This window comes from Pleurodeles waltl, chromosome 1_2, assembly GCF_031143425.1.
Source record: "Pleurodeles waltl isolate 20211129_DDA chromosome 1_2, aPleWal1.hap1.20221129, whole genome shotgun sequence".
NCBI classification, from domain to species: domain Eukaryota; kingdom Metazoa; phylum Chordata; class Amphibia; order Caudata; family Salamandridae; genus Pleurodeles; species Pleurodeles waltl.
In genome coordinates, this window is record NC_090437.1 from 245138650 (window position 1) to 245159589 (window position 20940).

The following is a 20940-nucleotide window of genomic DNA, read 5'->3' on the forward strand; positions in this document are numbered from 1 at the left end:
AGAGGAGCTCTGGCCACCACCCCTGGGGTGGTGATGGACAGGGAAGTGGTCACTCCCCTTTCCTTTGTCCAGTTTCCCACCAGAGCAGAGGAAAAGGGGTCCCTGAACCGGTGAGAACTGGCTTATGCAAGGAGGACACCATCTGTGCCCTTCAAAGCATTTCCAGAGGCTGGGGGAGGCTACCGTTCCCCAGCCTGTAACACCTATTTCCAAAGGGAGAGGGTGTAACACACTGCTCTCAGAGGAAATGCTTTTTTATGCCTTCCTGGGACTGGGCTGCCCAGACCCCAGGAGGGCAGAACCCTGTCTGTGAGGTGGTAGCAGCTGTAGCTGCAGTGCAAGCCTCAGAGAGCTGGTTTGGCAGCATGGGGGTCCATGGTGGAGCCCCCAGGATGCATGGACTTGGCTCTCCAATACCAGATTTTGAATGGGGGGACAATTCCATGATCTTAGACACGTTACATGACCATATTCGGAGTTACCACTGTGAAGCTACATATAGGGATTGACATATATGTAGTGCACATGTGTAATGGTGTCCCCGCACTCACAGTGTCTGGGGAAATGGCCCTGAACTATGTGGGGGCACCTTTGCTAGTGCAAGGGTGCCCTCACACTTAGTAGCTTTGCACCTAACCTTCAGCAAGTGAAAGTCAGACATATAGGTGACTTATAAGTTACTTAAGTGCAGTGAAAATGGCTGTGAAATAGTGTGTGCACTATTTCAGGCAGGCTGTAATGGCAGTCCTGTGTAAGGGTTTGCCTGAGCTCCCTATGGGTGGCAAAAGAAATGTTGCAGCCCATATGGATCTCCTGGAACCCCAATGCCCTGGGTACCTAGGTACCATACACTAGTGACTTATAAGGGGGGTCCAGTATGTCAATTGAAATTGGTAAATGAAGTCACTGGCCTACAGTGACAAATTTAAAAGCAGAGAGAGCATACGCATTGAGATTAAGGTTAGCAGAGCCTCAGTGACACAGTTAGGCACCGCACAGGAATACACATTAGGCCATAAGTTATGGGGACTGGGGTCCTGGCTAGCAGGATCCCAGTGAGACAGGTAAAACACACTGACATATAGGTTTTTATCTATGAGCACTGGGGTCCTGGCTAGCAGGATCCCAATGACACAGTAAAAACACACTCACAAACACTCACAAACAGGCCAAAAGTGGGGTTAACCATGCTAGAAAGAGACTACTTTCTCACACTGGGGATCAGGGAGGACTTGAAAAACATCAACACCACCCTGTTCTCCATTGCAGGGGTACTGGCAGACATGGCCAACACCATGAGGGAGGCAGTGACACACCAGCGGTGCCTGACACTAGCCAAACCGATGAACAGCCTTCCACCTCCGCTGCCACTAGTGGACAGGTGGCCCCACCACAGGACCAACAGGCCACCAGCACCCCTCTCCCTGCAGAAGGAGAACCACCCCACAAACGGTCCCTGCAATCCAGGTAGAAGCCAGAGACTATTGCCAAGACCCCCACCAGGAAATAAGACTCTCCTGATTGTCACCCTTGTGTCCCACCCTGTCCACCTTGAACTGCCATTGCTCCACTTCCTATACCCCCTTGGACAATGCACCTGTGATCCACATAGACTGGACTCTATCCTGGACATTCCTCCACCATCACCCTAGCCCATTGCACATCCCCCTCCACTTATTGGCACTTAAATGAACACCATTTGAACAGATACAAGTATGCAGTCTGTCAAATGATTGAACTATGTATTAGTTTAACAAGCTTTAAACACTGCAGTACAACTGTACAGTGATGTATACATAGGAATTACCTGTAGTTGGCTACAGTCAACACACCAGGAACGATAGTGGGGCACAAATATCTGAAAATAGATATGCCAAAGGGTAGAGTAAGTGTCCATAGAAGTGGGAACATCAGCCTGCCAGTGACAATGTGAAACACAAAACTGTCAATGAAAAGTGAAGTTACAGTGTCCTACCTGTGTGTCATTGGAAGTATTGTTGCATTATTGCACTTTTGTTGTCCTCATCCTCATCCTCTGCCTCCTCATCTTCACTGTCCACAGGGTCCACTGCCACCACACGCCCATCTCCAGCCTCATATTCCTGCAGAAAAGGCACCTGGCGATGTAAGGCAAGGTTGTGCAACATACAGCATGCCACAATGATCTGGCAGACCTTCTTGGGTGAGTAATGCAGGGATCCACCTGTTAGATGGAGACAACGAAACCTGGCATTAAGAAGGCAGAATGTCCTCTCTATGATTCTTCTTGTTCGCCCATGTGCCTCATTGTAACGTTCCTCTGCGCTTGTCCTGGCATTCCTCACAGGGGTCTGTAGCCATGAGAGCTTGGGGTAACCAGTCACCTGCAAATGTTGAGGGACAACTGTAAGACACACACTAACTCTTAGGGCCCACACCATACCCGTACACCAACACCTACTGGGTGGGAACCAGGGCTCACCTATTAACCACACCCGGTGCCTCTGGAATTGAGCCATCACATATGGTATGCTACTATTCCTCAGGATAAAGGCATCATGCAAAGACCCAGGATACTTAGCATTGACATGGGAGATGTACTGGTCCGCCAGGCACACGATCTGCACATTCATGAAGCGAAAGCTCTTTCAATTTCTGAACACCTGTTCATTTCTCCGGGGGGGTGGACAAGTGCAATATGTGTACCAATAATAGCCCCATTAATGTTGGGGATATGTTCCATTGTATAGAAATCAGCTTTCACTGGGGCCAAATCCTCCACCTGGGGTAAAACGATGTAGCTGCACATGTGTTTAATCAGGGCAGACAACACTCTGGTCAGCACTGTTGAGAACATTGGCTGAGGCATTTCTGCTGCCAAGCCCACTGTCACTTGGAAGGAGCCAGTTGCCAGGAAATGGAGCACAGATAGGACTTGCACAAGAGGGGGGATCTCGGTGGGCTGAAGGATAGCAGATATCAGGTCAGGCTCCAATTGATCACACAGCTCTGTGATTGTGGCCCTGTCCAGTCTATAGGTGAGGATAATGTGCCTGTCCTCCATTGTTGCCAAGTCCACCTGGGGCCTGTACATGGGGGGATGTCTCCATCTCCTATTCATCCGCAGTGGTTGCAATGTAGGGGGCAAAACGGTGAGCACCTGGTCAGTATTCCATGGAACACTGCACTGCATTGCATGTTGTGACTGTAACAGTATATTGTTGGATACCATTGGGCCCTATGGGTTACAGTGGCCAATGCTGATGCACGGCGGTGGTGACGGTACACATCGCCGTGGACATGACTGCCATTTTCTATCTGTTCACTCACTTGCTACCTGACCTTTAACAGGAGAGGACCTACACTGCAAGTGCTGCTGTGACCTGTGTCTGGAACCAACCATGGCTTGTGTCACTGGGGAAAAAGCCCCTTTTTTACCACTGCAGAGTTGGAGAGACTGGTGGATGGGTCCCTAACCCAGTATTGAATGCTGTATGGGCCTCCAGACAAACAGGTGAGTACACTGTGAGCACGATGCATGGGGCATGAATGCATGGAGTGCTGTGCGTGAGGGCCTCGTGAGGGGGGGTTGGTGGAAGGGCCCTGGGCAGCGTGCAGAATGTATGGAGGCAATGTCTGTATAAGGGGTTGTGAGGGCTATGGAGGGCCAGGAGTGTAATAGGCAGGAAGGTGGAGCACCCACTGTTGGATATGGTGGGAGGACCTGAGACGCTGGGCATGGAAGACGGTGGAGGCCCACCTGGGGACGGCCTCCCAATGAGGAAGGGGTGCCCGTCGATCCCTGACCCCCCTGATGGCCCACATACTGGCAGTGGCCTATCCAGAGTTGGTTGGGGCTTGGGGGCATCACAGCAGCCACAAGGCGGTGAGTACAGTGCCCCAATATACTTCCTGCATGTGGTGGGGTGGCATCCAGGTGGGGGATGTGGGCCTGTGGGTGCCCCTAGGCCAGGCAGGACTTTGCAGGGTAGGTCCCATGTTGGGCAGGGGCTGATATAAACCTTCTCCAACCAAGGTAGTAGGCATCCACTACTGGGCAGGGGTCTCAGGTATGCTGCAATTGGCGTTAGGTATTCCTTTCCATGGGCTGGTGACTAGCATTGTGAATGTTACGCATTGCCTAGTGCGTAGGGCTGTTCCCTGTATGTGTGTGTCGTGTACGCCAACGGTGGTGTTGTTGCCCCCATTGACCAAGGGTATCCTTTGTCTCTCCCCCCCCTTTTTGCTTTGTCACCCTGTCCTTATGTGCATTAGCATCATCTGGTGGAGGAGCAGAGGCACCTGCAATAGGGAGAGCTGCATCCCACAGAGCCCAGGAGGCCGAATCCACCAACGGTGAGGGCACCAGTGGGATGGAGGGCGAGGGGAGCACCACAGCAGAGACAGGAGGGGACAGTTCTGACAGTGATACCTCCTCCGATGGATGCTCCCTGGTGGTGGTGGACACCTTGGTGCCCACCCCAACTACAGGTACAGCTGCCACCCCCTGTACCAGCACTGCCCTCCCAGCAGCCCCTGAGCGTGTTTCCCGTGCCCGCTCACAGAGGAGGGTGGGCATCTCCTTCACCCCAAACACCTCAGGCCTTGTCCCAGTTAGCCTTGCTGCCCTGAGAGAAGAGGCTATTGACCTCCTGCGATCCATCTCTGTTGGGTAGTCAACCATTCTGAATGCCATCCAGGGGCAGGCAGCCCATTTGCAACAAACAAATGCATTCCTTGAGGGCATTCACTTTGACATGGCGGCCCAGCAGAGATCAATCCAGGCTTTGGCCTCCTCCCTGATGGCAGCCATTGTCCCTGTTTCTAGCCTCCCCCTCCAACTTCCTCTACCCAATCCCATTCCCCTCAACCCCAACCTATCCCAAGCACACAGGCAGACCAGCATGAACACAAGACAACACACAGGAGTGGTTCAGGCAAACACAAGCACCACACATGATCCAACAGGCACTCCCACAAACACCATCCAGATGCAGACATACCAACATCAACTTCCTCCACTGTGTCCCCCTCCTCCTCCTCATCCACCTTCCTCCCAGTTGCATCTACACTCACACCTGAATGCACTAAGGGGCATATTTATACTCTGTTTGCACCGAATTAGTGTCATTTTTTTTTACTCTAATTTGGTGCAAAACTAACTCCATATTTATACTTTTGTGCTAGGTCCCTCTAGCGTCAAATTTATTGAGTTAAAGTCATTTTTTGAAAGTGGAGACCTACCTTGCCTTAATGAGATGCAAGGTAGGCGTTCCCGTGCCAAAAATGACTCTATGGCCCTAACGCCATATTTAGGGGCATATTTATACTGTGCAGCATATTTATACTCTGTTTGCACCGAATTAGCGTCATTTGTTTTACTCTAATTTGGTGCAAATCTAACTCCATATTTATACTTTGGTGCTAGACCTGTCTAGCACCAAGGCCCTGATGTATACTTTTTTTGCGCCGCATTAACGTCATTTTTTGACGCAAAAGTGGTGCAAACTTACAAAATATTGGCCCTTATTTATAAATTTTGCTGCAAAACTGCACTAACTCAGTTTTGCACCAAAAAGTTTAGCACCGGCTTGCACCATTTCTGTGCACCAGCCGGGCACCATATTTATGGAATGGTGCAAGCCGGTGCAAAGGGTAGGCTAGAGTAAAAAAAAATGACTTTAGTCGGATGGGGCTGGCAGTATAGAAGAAGAGGGTTTAGCACCAAAAAATTACTTTAGGCAGGTTAGATTAAAAAAAAAAAAATACTCTAACCAGATTAGCGTCATTTTATGGTGCTAAACCTACCATGCACATGACTCCTGCCTTACAAAAGGCAGGAGTCATGCCCACCAGTCCAATGGCCAGCACAGAGGACAGGGGTCCCCTGGGCATGGCCATTGCACCCTGTGCCATGTACGGGGGCCCATTTCAGGGCCCCCTATGGCACTTAAAAAAAAAAATATTAAATGCAATTTTACCTGTACTTACCTGGGATAGGGTCCCACAGCCTCTGCAGTCCCTCTGGTGTGGGTGGGGGTGCCCCTGGGGCCTGGGGAGGGCACCTGTGGGCTTATTCCATGGTGTTCCACCATGGAAATAGGCCCACAGGTCCCCTAACGCCTGCCCTGACCCAGGCTTTAAAATATGGGGCAAAGCAAGCTTTGTCCCATTTTTTGACCCCACCTCCCTCCCTTGCACCATTTTTGCATTGGAGTATAAATATGGCGTTAAGGCCATAGAGTAATTTTTTGCACGGGAACGCCTACCTTGCATCTCATTAAGGCAAGGTAGGTTTCCACTTCCAAAAAATGACTTTAACTCCATAAATTTGGCGCTAGACGGGTCTAGCACCAAAGTATAAATATGGAGTTAGTTTTGCACTGAATTAGAGTAAAAAAAAAATGATGCTAATTCAGTGCAAACAGAGTATACATATGCCCCTTAGCATCAAAAAATTATGCTGATCTGGTCAGAATCATTTATTTTGACTCAAACCTGCCTCATGTCATTATTTTTTAAGCTAGCCTACCTTTTGCACCGGCTTGCACCATTCCATAAATATGGTGCCCAGCTGGTGCTAAAAAATGGTGCAAGCCGGTGCAAAACTTTTTGGTACAAAACTGCGTTACTGCAGTTTTGCACCAAAAAGTATAAATAAGGCCCTAAATCCTCATCCACCCCCACCATCAGAATCACGCCTATCACTGCACACCCCTCACTGGCAGTCACCACCCCCTCATCCATGCACACGTCCCCTGTGTCCTCTCCCACTGTGTCTGTGCCCCCTCCCCAAAAGTACAGAAACGCAAGCACTCAGACACCCAAAAGCCATCTACCTCAAAACAGCATCCAGCCCATGCACCCGCACCCAAGCACAGCAGACACCACCTACAACCACTTCCTCTTCCTCCACTTCCAAACCTTCACCCTCTTCCCACCCCAATGTCCCTAAGAAGCTTTTCCTCTCTACCGTTGACCTCTTCCCTACCACTCCCCCGTCCTTAACGTCGGGCCAGGGTGGTCAGAACCCAGGCGAGCACCTCAGCCACCCAGTCCACAGCCACAGTAGTGTCGACAGCTACTGCAGGTGGGAGAGGATCCCGGGCACCAGGCAGCAACACTGAAAGGGTGCCTGCACCAGGTGCTTCAATGAAGGGCAAGGAGGCACCACCAGCTGCAACAGGGAAGGGCAAGGAGGAACCACCAGCAGCATCTAGGAATGGCAAGGAGGCACCACCAGCTGCGACAGGGAAGGGCAAGGAGCAATCCACAGCTGCTGAGAGGAAGGGCAAGGGGCCTGCACCAGCAGGCAGGAAGGACAGGAGGCCTGGTGCTGGGACTCATTTGAAACCCTCACCACCATCCATGGTGGTTCAGCCGTCCGAGGCTGCAAGGGAAGGGCTGGAGTCTCCCCCCACCACTGTCAGTACCGCCGCCAGCACCGCACCAGCACCACTGCCAGCACAGCCACCAGCATCACCACAGGTGGGCAGCTTTCTGAGGCTGCAGGGGATGGGCTGAAACCTCCCCCCATCACTGCCAGCACCGCCACCAGCACCACTGCCAGCAGCAGCAGCCCTGGTGGGCAGATATCCAATGCTGCAGGGAATGGAATGGAACCTCCCAGCACCACTGCCAGCAGCAGCAGCCCTGGTGGGCAGCCGTCCAAGGCTGTAGGGGATGGGCTGGAGCCTCCCCCCACCACTGCCAGCACCGCACCAGCACCACTGCAAGCAGTAGCAGCTCCAGTGGGCAGCCGTCCGAGGCTGCAGGGGATGGGATGGAGCCTCCTCCCACCACTACCAGCCCGACACCAGCACCGCCACTGCCATCACTGAGAGTGTGTAGTCCTGCCTTCATCAGCTGTTGTGCGTCCTGGCCCCTGCAAATCCTGTGGGTGACTGTGACCTTGCACTCCCCAAGATTTGCATTACAGGGCACAATGCCCCCTTCAGAACTAGTGGAGAAGCCATCCAATCAAACTATCCTTCCCAGGAGGAAGCACACAGGGCATAATGCCTCCTCCAGAACCAGTGGAAGAAGCCATCCACTCACCCCATCCTTCCCAGGATGAAGCACACTGGACACCATGCCCCCTCTAGAACCAGTGGAGAAGCCATCCACTAGAGAAACTGTGGCCTTGCACTCCCCAGCATCAAGCAGTGGGAAAACCACCCACTTGAGGGACAGTAGCCTTGCACTCCCCAGGATCAAGCAGTGGGGAAACCACCCACTTGAGAGACTGTGGCCTTGCACTCCCCAGGAAAGCACACAAGGCATGTTGCCCCCTCCAGGACCAGTGGTGGTGTACCGTCTTCTGGCTGAGGTGCCCCCCATTCCCTGTTCTCTGAGTTGCCTGTGTATTTTTGACCTGATGCCCCTGCAGTTTTCTCTCCGTGTTGTTGCAGGAGTGAGGTGGGGCCTTGGCCTATGTGTTGTGGCCCTGTGGCCCACAGACATTGAGGACTGGGCAGTGTCCCTACATTTGTGAATATGTATATATGTTTGTATTTTGATGCACTTATTCATGTTATTTTATCATATTACACTCACTTTCTTCACATCATTTCGTCCTTGCATTATTCCTGAGGGGTACAAAGGAAATATATAAAGTTACTGCATCTGGTTGTGTGTATGGTGTTGGGGGTGGGGTGTTGCATGTTGCGTGTGTGTGTCACTCTCTTTTTCCTCCCCCCTCTCTTGTGTGCTAGGCGGCAGTACTCACCGTGGTCATCTTCTCCTGCGTTGATGTTCATAATGCAGCAGAAGGTAGACGAGCATCGGAAATATGTGCAGCTCAGGCTCCATTGCGTCGTGGTTGTTCCCTGAGTCTCCACAGGTGAGTCCTTTGACTTCTGTGCAGTGTTTCTGCCATGCTTTTGATATCGTTGGTACCGCCCCGGAAAAAGGTGCCGGATAGGCCAGTCGTAATAGTGTAGGCGGTACATTGTCTTCCGCCTGGCTGTTGGCGGTTACCTCCGTGGTGCTTGTTAATTCCGCCGTGGCGGTCGGTGTGTTAAAGTGGCTGTCTGGCTGAGTGGTTTCCGCCATGGTCTTAATTCCATTTTGGTTACCGCCGGCCTGTTGGCAGTATTACCGCCACTTTATTACCGACCGCCAGGGTTGTAATGAGGGCCTATGTGTCGGGGGAAGTGTCAAGCACATATGTAAAGGTTGCATCATAGTCTCTTGTTTCACAATGGGTGGAGTACTCTGTAATCAACATTGGACCTAGCTGTCATTGTGTTCTTACTTTGCAGTCGCAGGTGCATGTCACTGTAGACAGACATAGGTGAGTGACAATCCGACAGGTATGGGACCAATGTTGGTGAAAAGTTTCAGTCTGGGATACCTCCGTTATCAACTTTGTATGTTCCATGGGATATGTGATTTAAAGCTATGGTATGGGTATGCGATGAGTCTATACCAGATGATAAAGGGACCTATCAATGTGCCCAAGCTTTATAGGTAGATTACCATGACCATGACCCTGACTTCTGTATCCTGTGTATTTGCATTGTATGACACCTTAGCATACACCCTGAGGATACCCTCAGTCATGCTCTATGTGCTGATTGCAATACTAACTATAAATTTGTGCCGAACTGTATTTTAACCTCTTTGACATCCGTCCTGTAACATTTATGTTGTAATGAGTCTCCTGCTGATGGAGTCACCATTTGATGTCCATTGCAATGGCTGTTTGATACGGGGGATTACCACACCAGAGTTGGCATGAATAACTATTGGTCATGGTTGATAAAGGACACAAACACAGGACCTGTGCGTAAGTGTGATTTATTGTGCATATCAAAAGGAAATCTGTAACAACAATAGTAAAATAAATAAACATAAAAGTGATGGGTGAAGTCATGGTAGATGATTTCATCGGGGGTAGCTGCTACACCAGTTGTTAACACAAGTCCAGTGTCCTTGTACCATGGGAAAATAGAGTTAGGTTTCAGTAGTCAACAGGGTGTATCTGTGGCGCATAAGGGGGACTGAGAAGTTCACTTTGTGGCAGTGGAGTTAGTCTTTGCATCTGCTCCTGCTGGATGTCTGGGTGGACATCTACGTTTGTGCAGGGTTCATCAGCTACAGAGGGAAGGGTGTGGCTGTTTTCTGTGGACTTCACAGACATAATGTGTTTAATGAGCTGGGAAGTTTTCTTACTTGATCTGGGAACCTCAGGATGTGAGACAACTCTGCTTCATAGCTCGCTGAGCATTCAACATTCAAGAAGCCAAGGTTTAAAGGCCTTCCTAAACTTAATATAGCATGTAGTGGTGCATTGCCATTATGTGAGAAGCAACTCCACCCTGACATTATCTTTTCTCCTGGATGTTGAAAGTAAAGAAGACTGAGCACATTGAAGAGAATTAAAAGGATCATAGTTGTAATAGAAAAGGGTTGCTGTTCTTAAGCACTTTGAAACAGGGGCACAGGCTTTTAAACATTGAGGGCCTGATTCACTAGTTTAACTTACACTTTTGAGTAATGTACACTTCTGAGTAGGTTTACTACTTTTTGCTTATTCATAAAATCCAAGAATAAGGTACTGCTAAAAAAAAAGGTAACTCCAGGACCACCTATGGCCAACAACTTGTACTGCAACATCCTCCCTTAGAAAATAATGGTCATAGGGAATTAACACAAAATCCCATGGGAAATATTCTGCAATGAAATTCAATTACTGAACATAGTTAAAATTATAAATAAGTATACCTAATTATAAAAAATGTATAAAAGAGTACATATTTGTCATTTAATTATCAAATATGTTAATACATACTTTTGAATTTAAAAAATAATGTAACAATATTTTTATTAACATGTAACTATATTAATTGTATTAAGTCTATATATCACTTCTAATAATAATGCATAATATTTCTCCTTAGGTGGCTACAGAATTTTTTTTTCATTTAATATATTTACATGAACTATTTCTTTCAAAATTAAGGAATTGTGCTTTAACATGTTTTGTTTTTTTCTACATTTAAAACAAATATATACTTTAATATTTAATATTAAAGTATTTTTTTATGTATTTTTGAGTTAAATATGGGGCTGACTGGAGAGTGGGAGACTGGCTTGAGAAGTGTGTGTGGTAAAATGTGACTATATATACTCATGACACTGTAGCAAAGCTAGATTACTTGGGTCCATCACAACGAAATCATGACAGAGGCATGAAAAAAAAAAAAAAAACTATTGGTATTGAGTTTTGAGCAAGTGTTCATAGACAAAGCTGTAGCACATTCTGCCTTGCATATATCCTCTAGTGAACTCAAATAATACGTTCTGTGGAAATACAGTAAAGGTTCTTGGAAAACAATGTTATATTAAAAACAAATCTTGCTCCTAACTGACTTCAATGGTATTACACAGTTGAAAGATGGATATTAATGGTCCCAATGTGTATCCATCAGTGCAGATATTTACCAGCGCTTGTCTGAGAAAGCCATGATTCCCAGTCCATGAAACAATGAGCATATTGATAAGAAACATAGGGGCAGATTTATTAAAAGTGGCGCTGCACTGCACTATGTGATTCACAAGAGTGAAACAGACAATGTTTTGATGGAAGGTTCTAGTACTTTGAGTTTCATTTGACTTCTTCACGGAGAGTAAGCACACCATTTTCAAAAAGGAAGAGAGACAGTAATATTGCCTGGAACTAGAATAAAAAAAACGAGAACCTGTTGATATCTTTAGTGGCTTCGTATCTACATGATTAAGTGAGAAGAAAGAAAAATAATAATAATTTATGTAAACCTTCAGCTCTTTCTTCACGTCAACTTTAAGAAATGTGTTGCAGTCTTGAAATTTTGAGTCACTGTTTTTGCAAATGATGTTGCTTGTCTTTCGAGCAAATAGACATTGTTTTTATTTTAAATATGGTTTTGATTCTAGGACCTATATTTTATAGGGGTCCTGCGGAAAAGGAATGTGTGGCTTATTGTATTGGACGGTTCACGACAGAGGACAATTCAAGGTCATGTTCTGCTGCACTATGCCATACCGGTAAGAATTTGCAATAAATCTAAAGGTCTTATTTACAAGTCTCTGTGCACTGCCGCAATGTCACTTTTAGTGATGGTCCAGCAGTGCACACAGCAGAGCCATATCTACAATGCTACGTAAATCCACCCTGCATGGCTTTTATGGCCTTGTAGATATGGACTGAGGCAACTGCTAGACCTGGCATCCTTGGTGTGGTCTCCCCTGTCTTTTTTGCCTCTGCTTCCCAGGATTTTAATGTGTGCTGGACTCTGTTTTGCTGTTTTTGGTACTCTGGGCTGTTAACCAGTGCTAAAGTGCAAGTGCTCCTGTGTAAAATGTATGTGTAATTGGCCTTTCGCATATGGACACATTTGATTTATTAGTAAGTCCCTAGTAAAGTGCACTAGAGGTGCCCAGCGCCTATAAATAAAATGCTGCTAGTGTGCCTGCAGCACTGAGGGTGTGTTGCACAATGGCTGTTTCAACAAAGTACGGGCTCAGAGGTGATTCAGTTCTTTGTGGCAGAGGAGACCCACACAGCAGTGGTAATGTGACAGCTCTCCTCATGATTGTGCCATGCAGTACAGGTGCACCTCCTCATCCATAGCCGTATTCTCCTCTGCGATGTTCCCTCCCCAGCCTCCTTTGCGCAAACCAGGCCCTCAGCTCCTTTTGCAGCTCATCCTTCTTGGTGGAGCTTCTGATTGGATATTGGAACTCCTTACAAACTTGCTTGAGCTGGGCCACTGTGTAATTCTCCAGGTTAAACACTACTTTTGCAACAACTGCTGATGGCTCCCCAAACAGAGACATCTTTGTGGACAAGGTTCAATAAAGGTGCAAAGACTCAAAAGGCAGAGAGATTCTAAAAAAGTACAAAAAGAAAAACTAAAGAAATCCATGAGAAAAAACAGTATGTGGTTGTGTAATGGTCTGCAATAAAACAGCAGTGTACACCAATCACTGTATGTCAAGTACAAATACAAGTCCTATCCCATCGCTGCCACTAATGTTAGAAATGGGGTCGCTAGTTGGCAGTCAGTTTACACCCTGTTAAAATGTTTAGCTGGCCCATCAGGATATGCAGGTTACGCCCCAGCACCTTTTGTCTCACTGTCTAGAGGGGATTCACAAACAGCCCAACTTTCAGTCTGACCAAGACAGGGAATCCACAACCAGGTAGTCACAGAAGGGTTTAAGCAAGAAAATGCCCGCTTTCTAACTAATTATCTAAGAACCAACTTCACCAAAAGATGTATTGTGAGTTAAGAGACACCAAACTCCATATTTCTATCAGATCCCAAAGGGAATCTGCACTTTAAATTCAAGAGGGTGGAGACTGCATTGAGTGAGGACAAGCACTACAGTTTGAGGTGCAGGTGTCAGTTCCTCCCTCCCCACTGTAGCCTGGGAAGACTCATCAAGATATGCAGTGCACACCTCAGCTCCCTTTGTGTCATTGTCTGGAGGGAATTCACAAAGAGCACTACTGTCAGTCTAACCCAGATGTGAATTCCACAGGCAGGCAGAGGCACAGAATGGTTAAGCAAGAAAATCCTCACTTTCTAAAAGTAAAAAGAACAAATGATGGACGGAATGCTGAACAATGCAAACACTCACCCCCAGTCGCAAAGATCTGGGATTAATCCATAATTTTTTTGCTCACCGTGCCACCCCAGTTTGGACCCAGCCATATGCAAATCAGTCTTGACCTTGGTCCTCATGGGAACAGTCCAGCCCGAACTTCCAAGCCAGGTCCTCCCTGGACCGGAAACAAGAATCCTGGGACCGGTTTCAGGGTATCAATCTTCATCAGCCAGGTTAGCTTGATTCCAGTGGCATAGTGAGCCCGGGACCCACGTCTGGGCATACCCAACACACTTATGGCGACAAAAGCAAAAAGAACAAAGCTGGAATGGCATGGCAAACAAAAAATCTGATGGATTAAACCCAGATCTGTGACTTGGGGGGAATGTTAGATTTGTTCTGCATTCTGTCCATCTTCTGCAGTTTATTTCACTTTCTAAACGTGGCATTTTCAAACAGACAATCTAAAAACAGATTCTACCAAAAGATGTTCATTGAATTGTGAGTTCACAAGCTCAAAACTCCATATCTCTATCTGCTCCCAAAGGAAACTGCACTTAAAATATATTTAAAGGCAGTCCCCATGTTAACCTATGGGAGGGATAGGCCTTGAAATAGTGAAAAACTAATTTGGCATCTTTCCCCATCAGGACATGTAAAACACACCAGTACATGTCCTATCTTTTATCTACACTGCACCCGGTCCATTGGGCTACCTTGGGCCTACATTAGGGATGATTTACTTGTCATGAAAGGGAAGGTAAAGGCCTGTCAAGTAGGCACACTTGCCACGTTGAATTGGCAGTGCAAGACTGCACACACAGATACTGCAGTGGCAGGTCTGAGACATGCTTACAGGGCTACTCATGGGGGGGGGGGACCATCTGTGCTTCAATCCCACTTGTAGCATTTGATTTACAGGCCCTGGTCATCTCTACTGCATCTTACTAGGGACTTACTAGTATATCAAATATGCCACTCAGGGATAACCATTCAATTAATTACAATGTATACAGGGATCACTTGCACTTTAGCACTGGTCAGCAGTGGTAAAGTGCCCAGAGTACCAAAAACCAGCAAAAGACGAAGTCCAGCAAACAGTCAAAAATACAGGAATCAGAGGCAAAAAGACAGGGGAAACCACGTCAGGGATTCCAGGTTTAACAATTCCCATTTGGAAATTACAGTTTATTAAATGTAACTAGGTATCTCTGATGTTATCCCATGGTAGAGGTGGGCCTTGCAGTACTGAAAAACAAAATTAAGAATTGTTCACTACCAGTACATGTAAAACTAACATTGCCCTCTAGGCTGCTAATGCTTATCCTCAGGGGTGACTTAGATGTATTAAAAAGGAATATTTAGATATGGCAAGGGGTACGTCATGAGTCAGTTCCAATAGTAAGGCCCTGTAGCACTGGGGACCAACAACACACGGGTTGCACCAGGCTCAGGAACCATAGGCTCGCTATACAGGAGACCATTCTCCCAATAAATCTGGAGACCACAAAAAATGTTGTAGCTGTCTCGGCTTAACCCTGATGCCATGGGCCCTCAAAAGAAGGGCACTCCATTTGCGTCCCACAGAATTCTTCCCTGGTGGGACCCTCTTCATTCTTCCAGTTGGTCAGCTCAGGTAGGTTTCCCAGGGTGGTAAATCCCTCGCCTGTAGGTTCTGGGAAGTCACACTCAGGCTCTACCTCTTCCTGGACTTTGGAAGTTGCAGGAGTGGGTTTACGAAACTCCTTTCACTTCCTTTTTATGACTGCCACCTGGGTCATTCTTCCATGCTCCAAGTCATCAACACTACCCTCTCGGGCGGCCATGGACCATGTGGTCAGACGCACCCGTTCAGTCACCCCTGACTCCAAGTGTGACCTGGATTCCACCTCCTTTCAGAAAGTGTGCTTGATATCATTGCTAGCAAACAATACACTGCCATGGATGGACTTACAGCTACCCTCAAGGAACCTGAGACTCCCTTGCCATTCAAAGGGAACCACAGCTATTGAGTAGTGACTCTCATGGTTTTTCGCTGCTAAAGGCTAGTGGAATGCATTGATGATGACCCACTGCCTGTATTTCCTAGTGTTAATAAGCATGTGAGTTTTCTACACCATTCCTCCATCACCCAGAGACACTAGGGTAATCTCTTCCATGCCCCCTCCTATCTGGGGCAAACTCCTTGACAAATGCTACACCGAACAACCCTTTATATACCTATGTAAGGGCAGCACACACCCCTCAATGCCCTTACACATTTAAGGAATATGCACTGGAGAAGATACCTATTAGTGACCTTACAGTCTTATGAATGGGCACTGAGGGGTGTAGTGCAGTGCAGTGTACACCCCTAGTGCCCTTAAGCTGCAATGCAGTGCATAACTATCAGTTGCTTACATAAGTATGTAAGGGCATTGAGGGGTATCCTTTCCAGTGCTTACCCCTCGGTGCCCATACATATTTATGTGAGGGCACAGAGGGGTATGCACTGCACTATGTTGCACGGCATACTCCTTGTTGCACTTACATTAGTGCAGCGCATACCCCTCAGTGCTCTTACATACTTAGGTAAGGTGCTATGAGGGGTATGCACTGCACCATAGTACAGTGCATAACACTCAGGCCCTTCCATAAGTATGGAAGGGCACCAATGGGTACCCATTCCAGTGCATACCCCTCTGTGCCCTTCCGTACTTATGTAAGGGCACCAATGGATATGGCTTGCATTACAGTGCAGTGCATACCCCTTGTTGCCCTTACATTCTTATGCATAGTCTGGTAAACAACAACCAAGGCTTATTGGTTACTGGACTGGCAACCAACAAGTGTTGGCAGTGGTAAAGGTGCAGAAAAGCTTTGGGCACTTCACTGGGTCCTGGGGAGTGATGTAGTGGCCTGCAACCTCAGGTCAGACAAGACTACAGCTCCCAGAAGGCCCTGGATCACTTGGGTTACATCCATCCCAATGCAGGCCTGATGGCTGGTGAGTATTCAGCTTCTGTGAGTGTTTTTGCCTGCAGTTTGCAGGGAACTTCTGTCTTCCACAGGGGTCCCTGTCATTTGGAGTGTCAAGTTTCAGCCAAGGTCGTTCATATCATTCCCAGTCTACTGCCTCAGGGTTAGTGTATCCTTCTATTGCTTTATTGCAGTCCAGTTGTTGGTGATGCAGAATTCTCTTGGTCCTTCTTTGAAATTGGTCAATCAGATCTTAGGATCTGGTGTCAAGGGTGGCCCTCAAATCCTGGATTTAGGGAAGTTAGAGGTGTGGAGACTGGTGACCAATAGGCAGCTAGCTCCTACAGCTAATACACCCTGAGGTGACCATATCTAGTAGGGTAGGTCATCTTTTGCTACCCAGAACCATCTATTCTGATACTCCTAAGATGTCAGGAATCAAAATTTAGTGCACAGACCTAGCTGCCCATCCTAGAGGTGTGGTCAGCTTGCTGGGCGGTACAATGCCCTGCATATTTAATTTCCCACCTGACCATGAGCAAATTTAGCTGGGGACAGGGGGAAAGCTGTTTCCTCCAGTAGGGGACAGCGCATATGGCTATCAGAAATGGTAAAGCCGTTGAAGCTCACTGCCCTGTTGTGCCTATTCACTAGCCTGGCTGGGTGGCTGGAGGTGTGACATTCCTGCCTCAGCCTTTGCCTATGACTCCTGGGAGTGTCCACACTACCTGGCAGGTGATGAGAAACCTGTTTTGGTGGCAGCAACTGCCAGAAAAAGCATGGGCTGATCGGAAAGAGCACAAAGAAGGAGGGAAAACAGGTGGGCAACCTCAATGCATGCCAGCGATCCCTTGACACCAGATTCATGTTGGGAGAGAGAAGGCACATTCCTTGACACTAAGGCCCTCATTACAACATTGGTGGTAAATGCCGCTTACCGCCATGCAGAAGACCGCCAACACAGCTATTACGACTCACAGCTCGGAATCCCCCAAAATCCAGACACCCACACAAGTCCGCCACATCATAGGTCAGTGATAAACTGGCGATAACAAAACCGACACCGTCACACCAACAGGAATACATCCACACTATCACGACCCACGAATCCATGCGGCAGTCTTTCAACCGCGGTATTCCATTGGCGGTACACACCTCTGCGCTCAAAATACACACACTTTTACAAAACACAACCACATTGGACAAATCGAAATACACACACCTGATACACATACACACACCGCTCCCACACACCCAATACAATATAAAACACACACCCACATCACCCACAAACCCTTATGACCAGAATTGTGACAGAATGCCAGAGAGAGACACCACCATCTACAAACTACCATCCACAGGCAATCAACACCATCACTCACATAACATCCACACACATCAGACAACACACACAAACACATCATCTCACACATCACAACACACACAACCTCACACATCACCCACACCACCCCTTGGCACTGCAAAGACACCCCAGGTTTTCTGAGGAGGAGCTCAGGGTCATGGTGGAGGAAATCATCCGGGTAGAGCCACAGCTATTCGGATCACAGGTGCAGCACACCTCCATAGCTAGGAAGATGGAGCTATGGCGCAGAATCGTAGACAGGGTCAACGCAGTGGGACAGCATCCAAGAACACGGGATGACATCAGGAAGAGGTGGAACGACCTACGGGGGAAGGTGCGTTCCGTGGTCTCAAGACACCAGATTGCAGTCCAGAGGACTGGCGGCGGACCCCCACCTCCTCCCCCACAACTAACAACATGGGAGGAGCAGGTCTTGGCTATACTGCATCCTGAGGGTGTCGCTGGAGTAGCAGGAGGAATGGACTCTGGTAAGTCAAATCTTTACTACCCTATCCCCCACACTACCTGCATGCTATCACATACCTCCACCCTCACCCCCATCACTCCAACACCTCACATATGTCCCACTATCACAAACCACCCATCCCAACACCAAGCCCTGCATGCAACAACAAAGCATGGACACCCATCACCAAAGCATGTCCACTACAGATACCCACACAGACCCCAAAACAATTATCACACAAGGTCCTACACAAGAATGTAAGACTGGAGTACAGGGACACCCACCTATTGCACAGGATGGCACACACAGCTGCACTAAACATGCCTTTACACTCCTGCAGGTCCCCTACCCAACATCACCGGACAGGAGGTTCCAGACATGTCCAAGCCCCCCACAGAAGAGGCCCACAGTGATGACAGCAACTCTGTCCAACTGGATCTAGATGACCAGTCCGGCCCATCTGGGACCTCGGGACAGTTGGTTCCCCTGACACAGTCACAAGCCACCACAGAGCCTCCCCCCTCAGGAAACACCAGCACAGCATCCACCCAGCGGGCCTATACCTCTGTCCCCAGGACACGTCAAGCAGCAGTGTGTCCACCACTACAGGGAACCCAGGCAAACCCACCAACCCAAGAACAGCAGGGACCTGGGGGCAGTTGCAGTGGGCACACGGTTCAGGGGACAGAGGCACAGGAAAACCGGGGAACTGGGAGGTCTGCTGTGCAACAGGGGGAGGACAGGCCCAGGGAACCCACTCTCCACGAGGCCCTATCCAACATCATGGGAGCATACCATCATTCCCAGGAGACGATGGCAACGGTACTGGCCAAGTTTCAGGAGACCCAGCGGCTGCAGAAGGAACAGCATTTGGGGCTCAGGGAGGAACTCAAGTCCATCAACACCACCCTGGTCACCATTGTAGGGGTGCTGAAGAACTTTGTCAACACCAGGAGGGACACTGTGGCACAACAAGGGGCACCTGACACTAGCCTGGACGATGAACTGCCCGCCACCTCCGCCGGCACTCGTGGACAGGAGGAACCGCCACAGGACCACGACACTAGCACCCCACCCCCTGCAGATGGAGAACCACCCCGCAAACGGTCCCTGAGATCCAGGACAAAGAAAGAGAACAATACCAAGACCCCCTCCAAGAAATGAGACCACCCTGAATGTCATCCTTCTGTCCCACTTTGTCACTCAGTCCATCGTTCAAACTGCCCCAGCTCTACTTCCTATGCCCCTTTGGACAATGCACCTGTGAGACAAATAACTGGACTCTGCCATGGACATTCCTCCACCATCACCCCTGACCATTTTACAATCCCCTCCACTATTTTGCACTTAAATAAACACCCTTAAATCACAAAACAATCTGGTGTCAGTCTGTGCTTTCACAAATGTGTATTTGCAATAACTGAGGAAAATAGCAATGTCCATTGTATTGTATACATACCTATGTCACACAGCTCTAGTCCATGTGGTAACATAGCAGAGGTCACACAGTGGGACCCACATCTGTGAAATGGAAAGGCAACGTGACAGGTCAGGGTCCATACACTGGGTGAAGGTGACAGACAAATGATAGGTCTAAAAATTTTATCAGATGTAGGAGACAGTGATGTCTTCTTACCTGTGTCTCACTGGAAGTATTGCTGGATCACGTTGTTTCTGTTGTCGATATCCTTTTCTTCTGCCTCCTCTTCTTCACTGTCCACAGGTTCCACACCTGCCACAAGACCTCCTTCTGGACCATCCTCCTGCAGAAAAGGCACCTGTCATTGCAAAGCCAAGTTGTGCAGCATTCAGCAGGCCACTATGATCTGGCACACCTTTGGTGAGTAGTACAGAGAACCACCTGTCATATGGAGGCAACGGGACCTGGCCTTCAGGAGGCTGAAGGTCCTTTCTATCACTCTCCTAGTTCACCCATGTGCCTCGTTGTAGCGTTCCTCTGCCCTTGTCCTGGGATTTCTCACTGGGGTCAGTAGCCATGACAGGTTTGGGTAACCAGAGTGACCTGTAAATGTCTATGGACAACTGTTAGACACACATTAACCCTTAGGGACAACCCCAGACCCAGACAACTATTCTCAGGGTATAGGGTCCTTGTCCCCACCTATTAGCCACACACAGTGCCTCTGGAGTTGCCCCATCACCTAAGGGATGCTGCTATTCCTCAGAATGTAAGCGTCATGCACTGAGCCAAGAAACTTGGCATTCACATGGGAGATGTACTGGTCGGCCAAACACATCATCTGCACATTCATTGAATGGTAGCTCTTCCGGATTCTGTACACCTGTTCACTCCTGCAGGGGGACCAAGGCCACATGTGTCCCACCAATGGCACCTATGATGTTGGGGATATGTCCCAGGTCATAGAAGTCCCTTTCACTGTAGGCAAATCCTCCACCTGAGGGAACACGATGTAGCTGCGCATGTGTTTCAGCAGGGCAGACAACACTCTGGACAACACGTTTGAGAACATAGGCTGGGACATCCCTGGTGCTATGGCCACTGTTGTTTGAAAAGACCAACTTTCCAGGAAATGGAGTACTGACAGGACCTGCACTA